A 7,409-nucleotide genomic window follows, 5' to 3' on the forward strand; every position below is an offset into this window, starting at 1 on the left:
GAAAGGTAACATTTTTTTTATCAAATTCAAATATTAATTATATTTCTTGACATTTGTGTCAAATAAAAATTATATGAAATTATAACTGTATATTTATGGCTCGAACTCGTAGATTATTATGGAAGCATTTGATATGAAACAATTGAAAATTAACTTCTTTTATGGAATAAATGAATTTTAAGTCAGAGAAATTAGGTTATTCATAATTAATATAATAAGATAAGACATGAGAGAATTTATTCATTCCTATACTATGAATATAAGGGTTTAATTTGTGGATATCAAGATTTTCACATTACTAGATAATAACAAAAAAAAAAATCTACATTATTTTTCATTTAATTACTAAAAAAGTAAAAAATGAAAAATAAAAGTTTTAATAAATGAATACATTTTCTGTTGTTTCTCTAATTTGCTTACTTTGAAAATAAGCAATTTTCTACTTTTTTTTAAGAAGTATATTTGGATTCGTTTGGATTTATTTTCATAAAAAAGTGTGCTTGATTAATAAAATACACAATTTTCTTCTTTTTATAAGTATTTGCATAATCCACTTACTTATAAAAAGTTTATTTATTTTAATAAAAAAATTCCTATCTACTTCTTAAATAAGTGATTATTTAAAAATTACATATTTCAAAAACACATTTTAAATTTAAACAAACTGACATTTTATCTAATATTAAGATAAGTAATAATTTAAAAAAATATATATTTCAGAATTATTTTCTAAACTGTAAAGAAACTGGTCTTCTATCTACTTACTAAACAAGTGTTTTTCTTTTTAAAATTATTTATTTCAAGCTTAACCAAACTTATCCAATATAAGAAAATTGAGATGGAATTTTTTTATTCTATGCTGTATAATTTATATACGACGTAGGATTTACCTATATATGAACAAAATTTATGATAACTGCATGACCCAGTTTGTTAGATAGTGCTAGCCTGTTTACATTTTTTGTACAAAAAAATGTTATTTATTTTTTTATACAAGTCAAAAATTAATTAAATTGATATAGTTTATTTTAGTGACGATTCACAATTATAAATATTAAAAACTGTTTAAAAAATTATATTGTCAGTTAATATTATCTTAAAATAAGTAAGGAACTTATTTGGTTATAATTTAATTATATTAAAATAAAAGTTTAAATATCTAATCAGTAATTTGTAATTAATATATAAATGTTGACTAACTTTTTTACAAACTCTGAAGAAATATTACTGATATAAGTGAAATAAAAATATTATTAATTTGCAATTGATATATAAATAACTGAGAAGAGGAGCAAAAGTGCCGTTAAAAAGAAGAGTGAATTTTACTTTTAAAAGAAAATCACTGTTGGGGATTTTACTTACAATTAAAAAAAAAAAAAAACTTGTTGGGAGTTTTTCACTGTGAATTTAGATTTTGTTTTAGAAAAATAAAACATAAGAAGTGTGTTTTTATTTTAAAGAAATAAATTTAAAAAAAAAGGACAAGGTTTTCTTTGGAAAAATCAAAGTTTATAGGCAATAATGTAAGAAAAAAAAAAGTATTTTTAACGGACACTGTTATATGCACTCCTTGCTCATAATAATCGCAACCCAAACAAAAACAGTATTGATATACTTTTTTTAATTAAATGTCTAATTTATATCTTTAGTCCTAAGTAGTTTTAGTAAAAAAAAAATGTAATTTGTTGTCTCGATTAATATTAAGTAACGATAATTGACGGAGAAATTTATAATCCAATAACTTATCATACCATACCGAAAATTGATAGAGCTTTGAATTAAAAATAATAATCGAATATCTTTTATTTTTAAAACTATCTAATGAAATAAAGTTTTTTTTAGTTATTTTGTTTCTTTATATATTCCAACACACTCAGTAGTTTTACAATACCTAAAACTCAATGTAAGTTAAAATTAAGCGTAATTTAAATATTTTTTATTTTATTTCTCTTTCAATATTTTAAGGTGTCTTTTAAAAATATTATAAGAGTTATGATTTTTTTTAATTAATTATTAATTTGATTTATATATTTAAGTTTGTAATTCAATTTAGTATCTATACTATTTTTTACTCACCTAATATTTATTAAATAGAGATAATTTAGTCTTTTGTGTTAAATTGATGTTAATATCATTTAAAAACGTTATGTGTTAAAATATGGATCATCTTATATTTTAAATTTAGATTTAAAACATACTATCAAAGTCAATCTTAATTCAAAGAATGAAAACCAAATTACTATTTAAGTCTTATTTTATTTATTTTCATAAAGAGATATATTAGTTAAAAGGTGTAGAACAAAAATGCGTTGAAGGTAGACAAAATTTGTCTCATTAAAATTGGATTTAAAGTCAAATTTACTTTACATTTTTTCATCTACATAACCTTTTGCATCAAGTCTCATATTTTTTTTCAAGAACAAATTCTATCACGTTTTGAACAATTTTTAATTTGTAGTAGGTGCAGTTTTACTCTATAAGATCTCTTAAATTTCTATTATTTTTTAGTTTATTTTTGTGAATGTTAAACTTTTTTATTGGTAAAGTCAATTGAGAAAATTAATTCTCTCAACTAGTTTAAGCATAGGTTGAAGTTTTAACTTAGAAATGTTTCACTTAGTCTATATGATTTTGATGTTGCTCACAACAAATGTTAGATAAGAAAAGGTGTTTGCATTATATTGTTATTTATATGTGTGTTGGAATTGGAAGTAACATATTTGACTTGATGAATTTTATTTGAATTAGTATATTAATTTCGTACTAGGTAATGACTAAAAAATGGTTAAAACGAGTGTTTATTGTGAAATAGGAACAATTCTACTTTTGTTGAGCTCAAATATGTATTTTAAATTTGTTAGAATAGCTGGTTTGCTTATATTATAATTTGGAAGTCATTTTGTGTTTTGAAGTTGTTTACACGTATTTTACTTAAGTATTGAGTTGTCACTTAAGCAAATCTCAAGCAAGAACTTCAATCTTGATTGCAAAACACAATTGTTTAAGTAATTAGTTGAGGTTTAAGAGTGAGATTTTTTTTTTCTTAAGTTAGGAGTAAAACTTGAGCAAGAGAGACAATAATTATCCTTTTTTTTTTCTTGGAAGTTGATGGCTCAAGTGATTAAGTTTTGTAGATTTGGTTAATTCTATTATTTATCTTCTTGAGTAAAATAGATTAATATAATTCAAGCACTCATTTAATGCTCAAGTGATTATACATATCATCCAAGAAATATTGTTTCAAGTAGCGTCAATTGATTAAAGTCAAGTGGATCAAGTCACAATTAAATTGTGATACTTAGACTATTATCCTCTTAAGTAAAAAAAAATCATGTAACTATTAGTTATAATTTTTAACCTAATGATAAATTGCTCAATCGGACAAATCTATGATAGCTTAAGTGAGGAGAAACCCAAAAAACAAAAATTATTTTAATTAATATTATTGCTTAAGTAAAAATTTATTGGTTTTCAAAGCACATATTTAACTTAGTTATATTATTCAAACATTGAAAAAAATCTTTGAACAACACTTCTAGTATAATTTAGTTCAAGTATTCGAGGTTATGTTATAATTTGTGATATTGTATTGATTGAGATTATTGTTCCAATGATTATGAATTATATTTTGTGATAACTAATTCAGACGAGACCACAAATTGATAATTGCATGTGAACCATTATTTGAATTATGTATCAAATATAAACATTTATCTTAAATGAAAATTGATGGAAAGTTCATTGCATATCTAAAATGCATCACATATTTAAATATTATGTCTTTTAACTTTACAAAGTTAAGGTTTATAATCTCAAAAGAGTTTGATTTAGTATCTAATCGAACCTATTTTATATAAAGTCTTCTAAAAAAGGTTGTTGGAAATTCAAATGTAAATTTGAGTTTTATATTAGTTAAAATTGAAAAGGTTGAATATATTATAAAGAAGAAAACTCATAAATTTATTGTTTTAAAATTTTAGGTTGAAAGTAATGTCAATTCTTTTTCCTTTTTGAATTAAGTTAAGGTTTTATTGGTAGTGTGACTTTTTAATAAATTCTTTTTTTGATATTCATAAAAAACGTATTTAAATTTTTCATTATATAATATTTAGTACTTACATTAATTTGTAGTTAAGGTAATAGATTAAATCTTAGAACGTGCTTTTATTATAGTTATGTTTATATAACTTATTTATGATTTTTTTATATATAATTATTTTATTGGTAGATCACTTTTTTATTTAATAATTAATTGCTATTATAGTTGATGAAGTTATAGACATTATATTTATATGTATTTGACTGAATTTAGTTTTGTAAACCTTTGCACTTTGCTAGGTAGTTTTGATGTCATACTAGTGCAAAAACGCTGGTTAATGTCATCTAGTAGATGTCGGTTTCTTGATAACTCGACGTCTATGACTGCATGGTGGCATTATCGTAAATAGATTGGTAAACTAGACATCAGTGTCAAGGTAAGGCGACGTTTATGACATTGTAGACGTCGAACCTGCCGCAAACCGACCTAAATGCCTGAGGTAGGTGATAAGACAGTTAATGGACGTCGGTGTTCACGGGATCCGACGTCTACTAGGCTGCAATTAATGCTGATCACCTAATTAGACGCTTAGACGTTACTTAGTCAAACGACGACGTCTAAGGCTTGTTTGGAAGGCGGGAAGACAAAAAATTCTTCAACGTAGACGTCGATAATGACGGCAAGCGACATCTATGTGCCTGTAATTGATTATGTTCACAAAACTCGAGGGACTTAGACGTCGGCTAAGAAGGACACCGACGTGAACTTCCCTGACAGGAAATCAAACGTCAATCGGTTTAGCTTCCAGACGTTGAATAGATGTCGGATCCCCTGAAACCCGACGTCTAATGGGTATTCAAAAAGTCAGTATTAATGTTAACTTGAACGTCATATTAGTTAGATACCCGACGTCTATGTGACTATAGACGTCGGTTGCCGTAGCAACCAACGCCCCATTTCATTTTAAATAAACCTCTGACTCTTCGTGACATTCAGTTTTTGATATCGCATCTTCCTCTTCTCCTTTTTCTCTTGCTTCACCTCTTCTTTTTCTCGCTTCGCGGCATTGCATTGTTGTTTTATGGTAACATCATTGTCTTCCTCCTCTCCTTTTTCTCTCATGCGGCATTGCATCTCAGGTGGGTGGTTTTTATTGTTACCATTTAATCTTTGTCAGTCTTTCATCGATTTTATCTTCTGGTTCAACTGAATATAATTTGCTTTCTTTGTGTTGTGTTATAGAACAATTTTGTTCCTTTCTTGGGGTAACGTAGTAACACATTCTCCCTTTGCTAGCTGCCTCCCAGAAATAACAACGTCTTTTGAATTTCTTTTGATCGTTTCAACCCAAAAACGACCTTGGGTCGTTGTCTAGTTTTCGTTTCACCATGATTTTTTCCTCTTGCGGATGAAAAATGGAATTAAGCAACCACCCAAGTTCGGTTTTGGGTTGAAGGGACCATAAGAAATTCAAAAGACGCAAGTTTTTTTTTGGGAGAAACTAGCAAAAGGAGATTGTGCTACTAGGTTATCCAAAGACGAGAACAAAATTGCACTAAAACACAACCACTGTATTAGACGTCGGTTAATGCCAAAATTGACATCTATATGTGCTCTTAGACTTCGGTCTTTGTCATGTTCGACGTCTATGTGTGCCTTTAGACGTCGGTTAATGCTTTCTCCGACGTCTAATTAGTGCCTTTAGACGTCCATTCCAACCAGTGTCGACGTTTATTGACGTCGTTCATGGGCACTAACTGACGTCATTATAGACGTCTGTGGTTAGGATGTCGGACGTCCCGTTGACGTCACCAGTTTAGATGTCAGTTTATGAATGCACGTTAAAAGCCCAAAATAACCGACGTTAAACAGCGTTTTTGCACTAGTGTCAATCTTGTATAAGTATGTACACATAGTAATGCATTTAATGTTTGCAAAGTGTACTAGATGGGTCGGACTACCATAAGACCATCTTGTGATTAATCCGGTCGGATGGTCTACGATGGACGGTCGGTGAGAACTTGTAATCATATTTATGCAAGGTTTAAGGTAAGAAGTGATTAGAACCATTAGGCCAAGATTGGATCGTAATTAAGACTTTATCAATTCCAGTTCCATGGCGAAAACACTATAAATATAAGTCAAAGGTAAAAGATAGGTAATTCACATTTATTGTGCATTTATTACTGATATAAATTAACCGTAACCAAGAAAGGGACCGGAGAACGAGATCGAACAATATTGAAAGTCAAATTATAAAAGTGTTTAGAGTGATTCGACCTTGCAACTAAAACACAAAAGTTTAATATCAAGGGATAATTATGTACGTAAGTAACATTTTTATTTAGGACTTCAATATATAAACATTTAAAATCAATTTTTGTAATAAAGGTAGTCATTCAAGTTAGTCTTCTGTGTAAATTAGTATTAGAAGTACAAGTATATAGTTAAGTTCTCCTTAAACACCTAGTTCTTTTTTTTTTTTTTTTCTAAAAAAATATTTAAAAAATATTCAAAAGAAAACTTTAAGAATTAAAGGATATTAACCCCAACAAATATCACCGTCATCTTATTGACATTGGTGTTAGTCTTTTAAATTTATTTTCCTATTTAAATATTACAAAATTTAATAATTAAATGATATTTTAATATATAAAATACATTAATATTACTTTCTCCAATTCTTACTACAAGACAAAATTTAGAAAAAATTGTTTATGTTTTTCTAAGGTATTTCATAAATCTTATACACCTTTATATTTGTTTAGTTTATTTACATCTATTAAAAATTACGTGTATTAGTATTTATGTAATGAAAAGAAAATATTAGTTTTTGATTAAGGAACTCGAGTGTCAAACTACTTGTAACAAATTTCGATATATTATGAATATGTTTAAGGTTAAGAGAACAATTCTTACTTCTCTTTTCTTATTGAAGTCAAAGTGTTTGTCTTTATCAATTTTTCTTCTTCTAATGTATCCGTCACAATTTTATTTGAATTAAAGTATCTATATTAATTAGATGATAGAGTTGATGTACATTGCAAGTGAAGGTGTAAAAATTAAGCTAATATATATATATATATATATATATATATATATATATATATATATATTATTTTAGCTAAAACAATATTTTTTCTCATCTCTTAACAAAGCCTCTTTTTTTTTTTTTTCTCTAATAATTCTTAACTTTGAAGTTGTTAAATCTTATACTAGAGATATAATTTTACAGTGATTGAAGAATGATTTTTTTTTAAATAGGTCTATAAATAAATTTAAAATTAATTTATTTTTCATTTTTCGTGTATACTTTTTTTTTCTCACTTTTTGTAGAATTATAATCTGACTATTCTTCATTTTCATGATA

Source organism: Vigna radiata, chromosome 2 (genome assembly GCF_000741045.1).
Source record: "Vigna radiata var. radiata cultivar VC1973A chromosome 2, Vradiata_ver6, whole genome shotgun sequence".
NCBI lineage: Eukaryota > Viridiplantae > Streptophyta > Magnoliopsida > Fabales > Fabaceae > Vigna > Vigna radiata.